The 17033-nt window shown below is 38.2% G+C and overlaps 1 pseudogene; it reads left to right on the top strand.

Moving 5' to 3' along the window:
* Positions 1–358: 358 nt before the first annotated feature.
* LOC149179195 (25S ribosomal RNA) lies at positions 359–1519 on the top strand (annotated as a pseudogene).
* Positions 1520–17033: the final 15514 nt, after the last annotated feature.

Raw genomic sequence — 17033 nt, 5'->3', positions numbered from 1 at the left:
TTTGCTTGAAAACTCTTTGAAATGACAAAATTTGACCTGGACACTCTGAGACCACTTTGTAAGAGCATATTTGATCACTGGAGGAAGGCTGGAAAGACTGACACTAACAGCGGCAACGTTAGGAAATTTGAAGACATCATCGGGGGCCCCGGGAAGAGTTATATTTTCTTTTTAACAACTTGCCCATCGTGGAATTGGTTCACCGAGAGATAGGGTCCAATAGCTGAAAGAGCACCACACGTCTTGCGATGTCTGGTGTGCCCTCGGCGGCCCTTGAAAATTTGGCGGACCGAGTACCATTCATGCCAAGTCGTACTCATAACCGCATCAAGTCTCCAAGGTGAACAACCTCTAGTCAATAGAACAATGTAGGTAAGGGAATTCGACAAAACGGATTCGTAACTTCGGGAAAAGGATTGGCTCTGAGAGCTGGCCCTAGGGGTTTGTGCCCTCAACTCGCGGGTTGTCGGTAGTCTGCTTGAGATGCTCTCGTAGCGAGGGCGGGCAGTCGTGTGTCGATTGGGCTACGAGCATAGAATGTCCCCTACCGGGGGCTTTTCCCTAAGTGGCAAACAGTCGACTCAGAACTGGTACGGACAAGGGGAATCCGACTATTTAATTAAAACAAAGAATTGCGATGGTCCCTGCGGATGCTGACACAATGTGATTTCTGCCCAGTGCTCTGAATGTCAAAGTGAAGAAATTCAACCAAGTGTGGGTAAACGACAGGAGTAACTATGACTCTCTTAACGTAGCCAAATGCCTGATCATCTAATTAGTGATGCATGAATGGATTAACGAGATTCCCACTGTCCCTATCTACTATCTAGTGAAACCACAACCAAGGGAATGGGCTTGGCAGGATCAACAGGGAAAGAAGACTGTGTTGAGCTTGACTCTAGTCCGACTTTGTGAAATGACTTGAAAGGAGTAGAATAAGTGGGATCCATTTTCGGCGCAAGTAAAATACCACTACTTTTAACGTTATTTTACTTATTCTATGGGGCAGAGATGGGGCACTGCCCCTGTTTTTGGCCTTAAGGCACGTTTCGGTGAGTCAATCCAGGCAGAAGACATTTATTAGGTGGGGAGTTTGGCTGAGGCAACACATCTGTTAAAAGATAATGTAGGTGTCCTAAGATGAGCTCAACGAGAACAAAAATCTCATCAGCCCATTCTTTTAGTTTATAAAATTTTTGATGCTCATACACCTAAATACAACACCAAGGCCTATTGAACTTTATATTGTACATATAAAAACCCTATTGCCTATATTACCATGTGCACTAGAGCAACATGAACTTGCAAACACTTAATGTGAGATGTCATCACTATTCTTTGCTTCTAAGTACCAGTGCATATGTTTCATAAAAACACACTCATTTCTATTTTTATTGCACACACCGTTTAATAAGTTCAATAGAATACAATGCATATATATATATATATATATATATATATATATATATATATAATCATCTCAAAATCAAATATTTTTTATAATAATATTGATGGTTATATTTTAATTATCGTGTTTTGATACAATAATTGCATTAATGCATTATCTAACAGATCACATTTCTATTATCTATAACAATGTAATGATCAATATATTAATTAAAAAGGAACACAATTATTTACAATATTAGACAATGCAATAAAATAAGAAACCAATTTTATTATATATGAATAAGAGTCTCATCGCCATACAAAATGAGACAATGTAAAGGTATATAATAATAAAAATGTAGTGTATATGTAATCATTACACATTAGTAATCTATCGACATTCAATTTGACGATGTGTTTAATATGTTAAACAAAATGTTAATATGTAATTGTTACACTTATTGATAATAGGTTATCATGCAATTGTTTCGTGTCTGTAACTCAAGTAGTTGGGAAAATATTTTATTTTCCCCTCCACACCAGATTAATTCTTGCAAAGGGATATGTTGACTCATTGTGACAAGGCTTGAAGAGTAGGTACCCCCTTCTATGACAATATCTTGCCTCTTGCCAAGTCATAAATTTACGGTATATCTGACATGTAGGAAGTTTGATACTCTTGATGTTACAACAATAGTCAAATTTTTTGATCCTAGGCCTCGCCTATATAACTCCGACATGTTACTAATTCACCATTTGTACAACATCATTAATTATTATTGTACAATCCACATTATTTTTATTATTTTTTAAAAGATGGACTAGTTAGCATTTAATGTGAAATGAGAGGGTGGTCCTCGACCTCTTGACATGTGAAGATGAAGGGTTGTTCATTATTGATGGTTGACAACTATTTCAATTGTAATGGACCTACGTATTAGTGCACCTAGTAATCTCATGATTTTGATTCTCTAAAGGTTTTTATTTAAATTGTAAGTTATTGTGTTGTGCATATTTTATTATAATGTCATGACAATAAAGTGTTCACAAATATGATATGTGCTTATGTACACAAATATTCTATGGGCAATAATTAAACATTAATAATGCATGCATGTGAGTAGAAAATTGAGGCAGTCATGGACCAAGGCGAACCATTAGTCCAGTAACTTTTCAATTCATCACGTTGTTCAAATAAATATATATATATAAAATGTTGAGTATGTTGGACAATAATCACAATCCCAAAATTAGAAAATTTAAATTGATATTAAAATAAAGGTTACAAGCAAACCATGTGTAAAGCATAACATAGAAATGGAAAATAACATTAAAATTCATTTATGTGGGAGCATATTAATATAAATGTTTAAGATAATAATAAACTAAGCACATAAGTGTAGTCCATAGAATTGGACAATAACATTAAAGTTCATTTATGAACTACTTCATCTATGTGAAATACTTCATCCACGTGGGACGATCATAGCAATTTAAAGCCTTAAAATAATAATAAACAAGCACATTAGCTTAGTCTAACTTTCAGCAAACTTTATTTGTGTTAGGTAATTTAAATTTTATGAAAAAAACCAAAGTTTGTATTTAAAATAAAATTCATAAAATGGGGTATATTTATAAAAAGAAAATAATTAACAATTTGTTATCTAATTCTTTAAATTTTACAAATTGCATAGCTTGTTCGAGAACCATTCATTACAAAAGAGTTCAAATTGAATGTAAAATTCTTTAACTTTATGAGTAAAAACTCTACATAGTGGATAAATATTGTGCTTTTTATAAGTCAAATTAATATCTCCATGAAGGGTAGAATTTTATAATGAAATTTTCGTTCATGACTTATTATAGTCATCAAATAACAATTTTTTATTTATTGGCCATGACTTGTGAATAGTGCTTTTTAAAGTTATAAAATAATATTCCTAAATATTTATTTCTAATCTTAAAAAAAAAACATCATTGTAGATTTTGACTATGTATAATTAATTATAGTCAAATTTTTTTTTAAATATTTTCTTTTCCGATTTTACTTATTTTTTTTTTTCTACTTTTCCATTTTGCCGCATCTTCATAGTTTTTTTTTTAAACTTTAGTTTACTATGTAGCTTGTTTTCAATCCAAATTTTTAAGAAGGCCCACCATATTCATTTTCAGGAGTAGTAGTAAAAAATTTCAACATCTGTCGAGCCAAAAGGGATCAGGTTTGACTTAGTGCGAAGGCCGAGCATTTTTTTTAGAATTAAAAGTCCATTCCAGTTGAGGATGTATTCATACTTGAGTTGGTGCCACGAAGCTTGTATTCGGAGAGGGCCGACTAATATTTTTCTACTCAAGCCGAAATAAATAGACAGTGTGGGGAATTTGATCCTTCAGTTTGAGGCTGAGTCTTTTCTTTAGATTAAGGGTTTGATACCAGTAAGGAAATCGAGCTTTTCAAGGAGGATCGACTTGTCATTTCCTTCCTGTCATTCCAGATTCTAATTTCAGCGCCAAATTGTTGTACAATTTGTTTGGGCAGGGTGAAGCCACCAATTCAGAGGAATGAGATTTTTGTTCTCCCCTGTGGTAACTCATTGATCGGAAAGGACTCAATCTATGGGACAATTGCTGGACGTGGTCTATACTTTATGTTGGATGCAATTTGGGCACAAAGACAACGCCGCTTCTTACTGTAACTGAGTCCAACAGTCACCTTCTGCGCAGAGAAGTATTATATACACCAAGGTTGCAAATCTACCAATATTCTGAGCCATCACAAGTTGGAGAGAAATTGCTGGACCTGTGTCACAATATCTAGGCATACCTGGACAGTTTGTGGGTGAAACAGATATGTTATATCAGTTCTGGTGCTTATATTCTTCTATCAGGTTTGAAGGCTCAGTAATGAGGGGTTATCTCATGCTTTCTGGATTTGCAATATGATGAGTACGATGACAGTGTTCTGGCCAGCTTATCTTGTATGCCAATAATTTACTGCTTGTCTCTGAGTTTAATGCATAACACAGTGCTTAGTTTGAAGTTTGGTTTCTATTTTTCTCCACACTTTGGGGCATTCGAACAGTAAAAGCAAACTCATTCCTGTAGCAGCCTACAACTTCCACTTTATCAGTAATGCTATAAGTGAATGGTGTCATTTATGAAGGTTGAATGGTATTGGATAAAGTTCAGCCATGCAAATTTGCCACTGTATGTTTGCCCAAAAATAAAACAAACATAGCATACTTCATATTAGCTAGCCTCGCATGTGTCAACTCTGAAACAAACTGAGTGTGAGATTAGTTGTTGTCCTTGAATGAGTTTGAGTGTATGTTTGCTGGGGTAATTGGGTCAGAATGTTGTTGTATGTTGTTGAAGCAATCTTGTTCTTGTTGAGTTGAATGTAGGTTGAGTAAGGGTCAGTCTTAAGTATCAGGGCTTATATCATATAGAATCTATAGCTACCATTTCCATTGTTGTATTATATGAGTATTTAAAACTCTTCATAAGTCAACACAAAAGAGAACCAAAGAATCTACAAACAAAGCCGGAAATTAGACACAAAATCCTTTCACTTGAGACAGATTTGAAACACATGAGGGTCACATTGAAACCCTTCTCAAACCAAAAGAACTTGATGTACTCATTTCCGAAATGAACCAGTTAGAGGGGAATAAACTAATTTGGGCTCTAAAACCAACCATGCTTGCCCTAATACAAAACAAGTCCTTGGAGTACCCTTGTGAAGGGGTCACACTTCCAGTTACCTCCTGTCTCAATAGTATCATGATGTTGAACACACTTATACCTCCATATAATGATGATATCATAAGGACAACCTTCAGGCTGATAGTAGAGATCTTGCGGGGCTTGGAGAACACCGTGGGTCCTACCTTTGAAGTCTATTCATCCAAAGAAAGCTAGAGGCGTTGTCATCAAGACTCTAAGGCAATCTCTCTCAAGCAAGATCCATCCCATTGAAGACATTGTCATCATCAAAATATCTAAGGGATCTCCCTCTATGTGGGATCAAGGATCATTATTGAAGAAAACTATCTTCATCAAGAGAAATTTTTCTATCATGTATATCATCATCAACATCAAGGAAGTAGCAAGAAGGAGCATTCTATCAAGTAAGTATATTTGTCAAAATGTCTCTTTGCAAGGAAAACAACAAATTGGTTAGGGATTCAAACTATCTTGCATGAAAGAAAAGAATTGATTTGATTCTCATTGAACATGAAGTGATGGAACATGTCTAAGGATCATGTCTAAGGATCTATCACAAAACCAAGAGAGGAAGATGCTCAAGCTCTTGCCAAGTATATGAAAGGGGAAGTTAGGGCTCAAAGGATCCTCATAGAATCCATCAAGGATCCTCTCATCCCATATGTATCTAAACTTGAAACTTCAAAAGAAATCAATGACAAATTGGTAGAGTTATATTCCGTAAGTACAGTTTGAGAAGTCATCTCATTAAGGCAAGAACTCTACAAGCTGAAGATGTATAGGGAAGATGGAATAGCCTCATACTTTATGAGGATATCTAAGATCCGAGATCAACTATAAGATTTGGGTTAAATCATGTCTATCACTGCAGTAGTATTAAATGCACTACTGGAGGAATGGGGTAACCTTACTTCAAGTATTTATGGGAAGAAAGAAGCTACTCCATTTCAGGATCTACAGTTACTATGCAAGATTGAAGAATCTAGACTAAAGGCCAAATCGGATGTGGGAGCAGGTGAGCAAAGTCAAGCTTATGCTACAATAACAAAGAGAAAGGGACAATTTGGAAAGTTTGGTCCTCAGAAAAGAAAGAACATGGCTAAACTACAATGCTATGGGTGTCAAGAACATGGACACTACAAAGAGATTGTCTTAAGATCAAGAAAGATAATAACAAAAGAGGAAGAGAAGAAGTCCATATTGCCAAAGAAGTAGAGGACGCTGAAAAGAAAAAGTCCAAGAAAGAGCAAGAGATCTCTATTACTGAGATAGTCTTCATCATCTAAGTTCTCAAATTCCTAAGTCTTTTGTTGTAAGATATGGCTATCATGATTCACTAAATGGGATGGATCAAGGCATCATAGAAGCATTGGAAGCAAGAGCTCGAGACATCATCATAGAGAAACATGAAAGATGGTTAGAATTTATGGAAGTCAAGGATATAGCTCTTTAGAATCTCATTGGAAACATAAGTGGCAAGGTCATCTAGTTCAAGGGTCATCATACATCTGTCAAAAAGAAACATTTGATGATGGGGATACTATAGATCCTTTAGATTCTCTGATGGAATCTTCATTGAAAGGTTCACCGATCATGAGGAAAAGCAAGTGTTTTATCAAGAATTCCAATCTTGTGGAATTCATGGGATGACGGTATGATGACATAGAAGTGAAGCAAATCAAGGGATTGAAGCTCTTTCAATCAAGGAGGTTGCTGCAAGAAGTCTAGATTACCCAAAGGAAAAAATAAGGTATGTATACATTTGTGGAAGCCATGTCATATGGTTGCAGGTATCATGAACTAATGATCTATCTTAAGAGCATGATCAAAAGAAAGGATCTCCTCCCTCCAAGGAATGTAGGAATACATGGGTCATACATTCACTAGATGAAATCATCATAATATGTCCTCATTTGAAGTATTAGGTGGTTGACTACAATTGAGGAACTTTGATGGGAAGCTCCTGGAAATGGAATGTGTGAAGAAAGGAAGGAAGAGATCGTGGAATATGCAACCATGATAAAAACAATCAACATCCGAAAGACCAAGAATATTTGACTAGGATACCTCCATGAAAGATATGAAGACTCTGATGGAGTTTGAAAAAGAATGAGACCCTTCACAATATATATATTTGGGAGATGTGTCGATATGTATGCAGGATGTTGATACAAATTAGAAGATGTCATGATGAAAGACCATCACAAAGGTAATGTTGATTTTAATGTTCATTCCTTTCTTTGTGAACAAATATCTAGATGGGTTTATGCAAGGTCGCCGAGGGAACATCTATGGATGTCTTCCACCACTGATGCACATGTAGTGGGATGAAAAATCCTTTAGTAAACATGGCATGAAGAAAGAAGCATGGCATAAAGGAAGGCTAAATATGGATTGATGGATCACTTTCCGATGATGACATGGCTGATCCATGGATGAAAGTGATGGATGATCGGTGCCCTATGTAGAAGTCTCAAATATGAAGACTCTTAAATAACGAAAAGAAGTTCATGACATCGCAAGGAGTAGTTCTTCAAGCAGCTGGTTGTCCCATTATTTCCACCTAAGGCGTTGTTGTAGGTCACTGATTAAGAGGGAGCCTCGAAACAAGTTTCTTACTTGGAAGAAACTTGGAAATTCCTAAGCCAAGAGGGAGCTTAGGTACATTCCTTCTATAAGAATGAGTACATTTCTATATTGGAATAGATGTGTCCTCCCTAATTAAGAGGAAGAGATAGACACATCGTTCTTGTTTTTACTTGGGAAGACAGAATGGAAGATTGGGTAAGCATTTGACATCTGATGCTCTTTGAGGATGTATTAGGGCATCCAAGATAAGAGTAGTTGTTGAGGACCGATAGTTTTTTGGGACTGAGAATCCAAGATAAGAATAGTCCCAGTGGAACACACCTTGAGAACCCGGGTGGGGTATGTTCCAAGAGAGACAATGATGAGAGTGTCTATACATCATTGGTCTCGCCAACATTGTGCTCAGATCTCGTGGAGAGATAGAGTTGTTAGTCAATGCCTTGCTATGTGACAAGGAGTTGGTTGATATGTTACTATATAGATGGGTTATCAATCTGACTCTTCTTATGAGAAATTCTTCAGATTGAGAATGACCAAGTACCATTATGAATACCTCCCTAGTTAAGAGGGAGTGTTGAAAAGTAACTAGGTTTGGTCTTCATAATGACGCGTGTAATTGTGATTTTGTAATTGATGAAAAGAAGAAAAATAAAATTATTATTGTAATGCTTGTCTCATAGGTTTCATGAGCAAGGAATTTTATTTTTAGTATGACTCCCATTGCGAGTCTTTAAGATTGGTCATAAAGTCAAATTGAGTCATTGTCATGTATGGAGGACCCTCTTTGGCATGTTACACATTTGTATGAGTCATTAAATAAGTATAAAAGCCCTCCAAGACAAGCACAAGACCTCTTCTGCAAGTCAGCGTCAATATTGAATTAATTGTCTCCTCCAACAGTCACGTTAGCTCACCTACATGTCAGGTCGGTTAATTACCTTGGGCAACATCTATAAATAGGAGTGCTCGACATCATTTCAGAGGCATATTTACGGTGATCACAGTTTGAAGTGCGAGGGTCATCAAGGGAGCCAAGTTACCAGCGAGGAAGGAAGAAAGTGCATTGAGGTATTTTGTGTTGATTTGGGGCTATTTTGTGGGCCATCTTACCTCCACACATACGAAATTACAGACCTATATATTGCAGTAGTGAACGCTGAGGAAAGGTGAAAGTCTATGGAAGTTGTATAGGGCGAGAAGAGCAGAAGTCTATTATAGCAGTGAAGGCCGAAGTCTGTTGCAACAATGGTGCATTCCTCCTAGGGCGCTGAAGTGGCAGAAGGCGGAAAGTCTAAAGCAAGCCAAGGTTGAAGAAGAAGTCAAGAAGGAGGAAGGAGCAGAAGGTGGACTATCGTTGACAAAAGAGCTTTGTGTGTTGGTCTTGGAGAGGCAAATAGGTCAAGGGTCCTGGTCTTGGTATTTGTCAATTGGAATCTCTATAAGAAGAAGAATTTTTTCGTATTTTCCTCTCAAAGAATGAGAGGTTTTGGCCTTGGATGATAGCTTATATTTTCTCTCTTGTCTCTTTATGGTTTACGCATTGGTAGTTGTTTGATGAAGAAGAACACTAATAACTTAAAGATCATAATCTAAAGAAATAAATAACAATCACAATAGTTACTAATAGAAGAGAAATCACATAATTACTATGCCCTAGATTTCTCAACACCTTGGATGTGAGGGATACTACATGTTTCAGTTGGCAATGGGATGTAGAGCAACTGATCATTAGCTCTCTAGTAGTGTAGTCTGTTGATTTATGGTAGCATCAGATGTGCTCTAAGCTTCAAATTTTGTAGGGAGGCTAGGACACATGTATTTCAGAATACTCAGAAATCGTTTTGGGAAATTCCACCCAGAAAAGATTTTATTAAAACAATTAATTATTTTTAATGGACGCCTAAGTCTAAACTTAGTAAATTAAAATAATTAAAGGGTATTAATCAAACTTAGGGTGAAACTTTTAGAAGAAGAAAATGATCAAGTCAAAATGATCTGAACCATTGATTAGAATCTAATCTAGGTTGTTGATTACTCAATGAGAAGATTATAAGGACTTCAATGGGCATTTGGAAGATACATCAAGTGAGAGATTAGAGATCGATTTTCTCAAGAGAGCAGCGCAACAGTCGCTGGAGAAATGATCGAGGTGATTTCTTGCAGTGAGGGGCAAGGATAGTTTCCGGAGGAAGATTTCATGATCTGTGCATACATTGCAAAGGAGGTAGAGAGAGATCCAAAAGAGCCATCACAGAGCCACATTGGGCAACATAGGGCCATGCTAAAGCAGCGCAAAGCCTGAGAGGAGATCCGAAATTTGTTGGAGAATTGAGTTCCAAAGCCAGAAGCCGGGGTGTCAGACCGAAAGGGCAGAAAGTCGAAGTTCCAGAGGCAAATCGATTAGCGTGAAGGAGTGACGTAGTTCTCAGACGCTGTGATGCAAAGCAACACATTGATTGCGCAGAAACTGCACAGAGGTAGCTAGGGGCTAGCCATTCAGTGGTTGGATCAGTACTGTATCGCCAATGATAGTGTGAGGCATATCTCGCTCATCTCTCTGTCAGTCAGACTCTCTATATTGGATAGCCAGTAAGGCATCCAAACATTGTATTTGGAAATTACTGCTTAATAATACAAACCCTCAACTACTAAACCAGTTTTCCCACATTGGGTTTTTCCGAGGACATTGGTCCAAAAATAACTATGTCACTTGTGTGTATTATTTCTTTCTTATTCAGATTCTTGTTTCCGCATATTATTTATGTTGTGAAGGTTGCAACTATATTTACTTCGATGTTTACAGTAGAACACAATAAATAACTTGCATGGATTGACAAGTAGGAGAAGAAATATCAGTGTGTTGTAGTAGTGATTCGGGGATTCTCGAATTTTCACATGGTATCGGAGTGCAGGTGAAGCAAGAGAGCAGACCGAAAGAGCCCAACACTGAAGAGAAGGAGGGAGATCAAAGTGCTCATAGATAGTGGATCAAATCCTAGAGGGATTGCGCAGTCCAAGCTAGGAGGGCAAGAGTCTAAGGGAAGATCTCTCTCTGAGTGAGTCGATAGAGAGGTAAGATTTCCAGATTGAGATTTGTCAGTGGCAGCGCAGCAACAAATTCAACCCAAAGTAGTTTTCTAGTGAAACAGTTTTCTGCAGCAGTCGCTGGAGTAGAAAAACGATAGAAGAGGGAAGGAGACACTATTTGAGTGAATCTCTTCCTCAGATAATTCCTAGCCAGGGAATTCGATTTCTCATTTCCTAAGCAAAAGAAGAGAGGAGCAGATCTACTAACTCCAATAGGGAGTGCATAGGCCAAGCCAACAACAACACAGAGGAGAGAGGAGGCAATTCGACATTTTATTGGCAGAGATGGTAGTTGACGGGCTGAGAGATCAAAATCGATTGGATGGAGCATCCAACTATGTGATCTGGAAGGCTAGGATCTCATGCCTTCTGGATGAGCATGATCTCAAGATGTATGTTGATAGTGTGGTAGTTGTACTCGTTGATGAAGATCCACTCAAGAAGTACAAGGCCGAGATGAGGAAGGCCAAGCGGTTGATCCTCGACGGAGTGAGGAATCACGTTGTATGTCACATTGTTGGCAAAGGGACGACCAAAGAGATGTGGGATGCCTTCGCTACATTGTATCAAGGATCTTCCGAGCAACAGAAGATGTACTTGGAGGAGAAGCTAAGATCAACAAGGATGGAGAAAGGGGAATGCATTGATCTGTTCCTATCAAAGCTTCAAGAAATCCAAGATCAGTTAGCAGTTGTAGGATCAACATTTCAGCGTACAAAAATGGTGAGGTTGGTCCTGAATTCAGTCTCAGAAGAATGGCAAGTATTTGTCCAAAGTATCATGGGCAGAGAGAGATTGTTGGATTGGGAAGGGATGTGTGCCACTCTTCAGCAAGAAGAGATGAGGCGATACTTAGTCAAATGCAAACTTGATGGCAGTAGCAGCCGTGGGACAAAGCCCAAGGAGGAGGAGGAGGAAAATGCAACCCTTGCATCAAAGGGGCAACAAGAGCAGCAGAGGTGGAAGAAGGACGTCTCGAAGATCAAATGTTTCCGATGTAGTGAATTTGGTCAATACGCTACGCAGTGTCCTCTCAAGAAGAAGGACAAGGACGAGAAACATGATCCGCACGTTGCAACCGCAAAGATCAAGGAGGAGAAATTTGCCATGATTGCCTAGATACCTCTAGGGGAGAGGTGGGGTGATCTAGTACTATAGTTCGAGAGAACTGCAGATGGGAAGGGTCCATTTAGGAGTCCACCTCATGGATGAATACCTTTCTACGGAAGCCCATATCAGAACTAGTAGGCTGGACCAGTTTTGGTGCAGAGGAGTGCCAGAGTGACAGTTGCAATGGCTAGGAGCGCCAGAGACTGAGTAGCGCAAAACAAAGCTGGTTGTAGTGTAGTTAGCACAGCGCAGAGACAACAACAATGCAGAGGCTTCAAAGGGTCAGCGCAAAGACTAGCAGCAGTCAGAACTCCAGCAATAGATGTGTCATGTTGAACACCTATTTAGTATTTTGGATGTTTTTCCATTGTTGTTGTAGCAACAACAACAAACTAAGAGGGTTGCAATGTAGATGCAATGTTGGAAGTGGCAAGGCCAACAGCAGCACAAATGCAACATTTGCGCAATGGTTAGTGGGTAGTGATGTCAAACATCAACGACACAGAAGGAGATGTTACAAAATCAAGGTGATGCTTCAGTAGATTTCATTACTAGAGCACATTCCTCGCTAAGAGGGAGTGTTGATTTTTGGTAGCATCGAATGTGCTCTAAGCCTCAAAATTTACAGGGAGGCTAAGACACATGTATATTCCAGAATACCCAGAAATCGTTTTGGGAAATTACACCCGGAGAAGGTTTTTATTAAAATAATTATTTATTTTTAATGGATACCTAAGTCTGCCCACGGGGCTTTGGATTGACGGTGAATGGGTGCGCTGTTAAGGCACTCCTTGCGACAGGTCACCGGTTCAAATCCCCCATGGTTACTTAGGTTAGTCTTAAATAGAAAAAAAAAAAATGGATACCTGAGTCTAAACTTAGGAAATTAAAATAATTAAAAGGTATTAATTAAACTGGGGGTGAAACTTATAGAAGAAGACGAGAATCAAGTCAAAATGATCTAAGCTGTTGATTAGAATCTAATATGGGTCATTGATTACTCAACGAGAAGATTATAAGAAGGACTTCGATGGGCATTTGGAAGATACATCGAGTGAGATTAGAAATCGATTTTCTCAAGAGAGCAACGCAACAGTGTTTGGAGAAGTGATCGAAGTGATTTCTTGCAGTGAGGGGCAGGGATAGTTTCCGGAGGAAGATTTCCTGATTCGGGGATACATTGCAGAGGAGGCAGGGAGAGATCCAGAAGAGGCAACGCAGAGCCACGCTGGGTAGCATAGGGCCACGCTGAGGCAACACAAATCCTGAGAGGAGATCTTAAATTTGTTGGAGAAATGAGTTTTAGAGCCAGAAGTCGGGTGTGAGATAGGAAGGGCAGAAAGTCGAAGTTCCAAAAGCAAATCGATCCGCTGGAAGGAGTGACGCGGTTCCCAAAAGCTGTGACGTAGAGCAGCACAGTGATTACACAAAAATTGCACAGAGGCAGGTAGGGGCTAGCCATTCAGTGGTTGGATCAGTACTGGATCGCCGGTGATAGTGTAAGGTATATCTCAGTGATCTCTTTGTCAATGAGATTCTTTGTATTGGATATCCAGTAAGGCATGCAAAGATTGTATTCATAAATCACTGCTTAATAATACAAACTCTCAGCCGCTGCACCGATTTTCCCACATTGGGATTTTTCGGGGGCATTGTTCCAAAAATAATGGTGTCACTTGTGTATGTTATTTCTTTTTTGTTCAAATTCTTTATAGTAGAACATAGTAAATAACTTGCATGGATTAACAAGTAGGAGAAGTAATATCAGTTTGTTGTAGTAGCGATTTGGGGATTCTCGAATTTTCACATAGCCCAACATCAACAGAGTGGGGCTGACCTCGATCTATGCCAGAGATTGGATTGGAAAGAGGTGACGAGTTGTTATGCTATTGGGGGAGTCACTGCTATAGCCGGAGACATAGCACAGTTAGAGCCATGGGATAGGGCGTTGGTGATTGGACATGGTGGTATTGGTATCAAAGAGGATCTGTTGATGGTAGGATGAGTCAGAGTTTAGTTTGGGATATGGGCATCAAGGGATACATTCATGGTTGGGTCGCATAAAGACATGATATCACTCAGTGGATTGTATGGGATCCAGGTATTGGTACTAAGTTGCACTGGACCACCAGATTGGTCAACGGATATGGATTGCTTGAGGGAATGCCATCTTGGGGCAGGAGGATTAGTGAAGTTCCTTTTTCTAGTTTCCCTTATAGCATGGTCGGGATGGACTTCCAGGGTTTGAGGCAGCTAGGTCACAAGAGCAAATTTATGCCATCAGTGGGCCCAGGGGCTTTTGGAGGGGCTTTATGGGGTTTTGAGGAATTTTATGGGATCCGATGGCATTCACTTGGCATGTTCCATCATCCACATAACGTGCCTTTTGTTGCGTTGCATTCTGACAACTTTCGGAAACGAGGTTATTATTGAGCTTAACTCAATTAATTATGCTTAAGGTAGCATTTCAAGAGGAATACTTGATAAAACACCTTAGTGTAATAGTTTGTTGGAACTAGAACGAGAAGATCTACAAGATGAAATGGTGGAAAATGACTTTCAATATCCTGAGGATGGATGGTGGTCGATTTACCATTTTCTTGAATTAAAAAAGTTATTTTAATTAAAATAAAAGAAGAAAAAAGTACTAAGTTATTAAAAAAAAATAAAGGCTTCTAGAGGGGTCCATCAGATCTATAAAAGAGGAGACCATTCGAAGGCATCTTCAATTTGTGTACGCTGTCTTTATGTAAGTTGGAGAAGTTAGTTCCCAACTACTATAGTCCCAGGAAAGAAACCCTCAGGTACGTTGTTGAGTGTTGGACGAAAACCCAAAACTCTTTGAGGAGACTTTGTCTAGTAGTTTCATAGAGCTTTAGTGATATTGGAGTGAGGACCACTTGGATCCTCAGCTTGGGCTTCATCTTCAATTATTTTTGTGGAGGCCAGGTTCAACTCGTAGAAAACCATTTTGTGGCCATCTTATTTCAGTGAACTTTAGTTATTGTACTGGCATATTATATCTTTATTAATAAAGTTGAGTTTGCAATATTTCTTATGAGTTTGAAACATTTCTGGGTCCCATAACATAAATTTGTTTCTATTGCCATAATTTCATGGTGCATTATCTGCTAATATTTAGAGAAATTTAGGGTTAAATCTTGGTTAAGCAATTTTTTGGCAAATTTTAATTTTGGAACATTACAAAGGCCACACATAGTTGGATTGAGGATTTTCCCACCTTAACTTAGGTATGTAAGTAAGGTGGCAATAGATCCCAGCAATGAATTTAGGCCAGCCAAAAAATGAAGTCGCTACTCTGTGCAATGACTTTTTATAATAAAATTATTACAGTCACAACAATCACTTAGACCACCATCAAAACTTCTTAGTAACATGCAATGTATGTGGGACACTCAATGTTCAAGGAACAACAATAAATGTTGTATATGGCATCATTACCCTCATGGGATGGACAAGACGTATACAAAACTACGTGTAGCCATTGTTATCAATGATTTGAGCATCATCGCATGTAACTGCATCTATGTTTCGAGTCGTTATATTAGGTGTATGTAACCAACAATGTCAGGTAGAGACAAATATAACATACTCATACAACCTATGCTAAGATCCCTAGATGTAAATATAGGTCTGACAAACTAGAATGGTAGAAAGACGGGAGAGACGTGTCTAAATAGGGCAAAGATGGTAGAGAATCAAGGCTAGAATGGCAGATCTAAAAAGTAGAACATGCATGCAGAGAAAGGGTACGGTGAGGGTACCCAGGTAGAGGCCACAAAACTAGAAGCTCAAACAAATACGCAAGGAATATATACACTTACTTTGATACCAATGTTAAAGTATCTATGAAAATACAAAAAAGATGATAAAGCATGTGATGCATATTATTCACAAAATGTACATATAAATACATTTTGTGTGACCCTTGGTTTTCATCTTCTTAGACGTCTCTTGGACTTCTCATGTTGTTGCCCTTCACTTAAAAGTTGAGGTTATTCATCTTCCTCTCAAATGCATAATCCAAGTTTGCATAACCCAAGAGGATTATGTTTCCAACATCTTTATTTCTTGGTAAGTAGGGTTATGGTTTGGTTTAAATTTTCATTTAGTAGCATTTTTGTTCCTATATGTTATTTCCCTTTTAGGTGTAAATTGCATTTATTAACATTTGAAAAGCAAAATCTAGCATTTACTGCATGTTTTCACCTCAAATTTAGGGCTGATGTTTAAGGTTTATATTGTTATATGATTTTTTAACCATTAAAAACCCAACGCTGACCTATCCCTTTGATAGCCTTCAATCCTTTGTTGATCTCATCATTTATAGGCCATTTCTTTGTTGTTATATGCTTTTGCATGTTGTAAGTTTGCATATCATAAAGAACTTAGCTTATAACCATTTTCCTTTAGTTTATTGGGGTTGGTGGAAAGTGTACTTGAACATTTGTGACTCTTATCTTGGCATCCAAGGCCTTCCCAGTACTTTCTCCCATAACCACTAGACTCTTATCACACTTGAACCCTCATTTATTGAAGCCATTTCCAAGTGATTTATTTGGAAGCTCCTTAGAGAATCATCTGGCTTGAAACCCTACTCATCTAACCTCTAAGTCTTGCTATGGAAGGCCTCCCTTGTGAGGATAGCATCCAAGCATAAAACAATAAGAGAGATGCTGATGAGATGATAGTTGTGATTGATCTCTTTGTTGCCATAAAACCTATATTTCTTAGTAAGACTTTACATTAGGCCTGCTAGATTTTGTGGTAACAAGATGTAGTTAGACGAGTCTCCCCTCTGTTGGAAAATGTAACTAGGTTCAGTCTTCATAATGTCTTGTGTAATATTGATTTCATATATTTCATGTAAAGAGATTTTTTTTTTTAATAGCATGGGTTTCATGCTCTAGGTCAAGTTGATTTTAGGTCAAGCACCCATTGTGTGATTCTAGGGCTTTGTCATAAAGTCAAAGAACTCCAATAGTCATTGTCATATGTAAAATACCCTATTGGGCATTTTGTATAAAGTCAAAAGAATTTATGAAAGTCAATTTGTGTCATAAAGACCCTCGAAGATCAAGTTGGGGTAACAGTCAACAAGTCAGCCTACAAGA

The sequence above is a fragment of the Pinus tabuliformis genome, chromosome 4_1 (assembly GCF_031772625.1).
Source record: "Pinus tabuliformis cultivar Carrire ecotype Pingquan chromosome 4_1, CPIR1, whole genome shotgun sequence".
NCBI classification, from domain to species: Eukaryota; Viridiplantae; Streptophyta; class Pinopsida; order Pinales; family Pinaceae; genus Pinus; species Pinus tabuliformis.
Note: the sequence above shows the minus strand (reverse complement) of the source record. Positions and strands in the feature narration are given on the sequence as shown.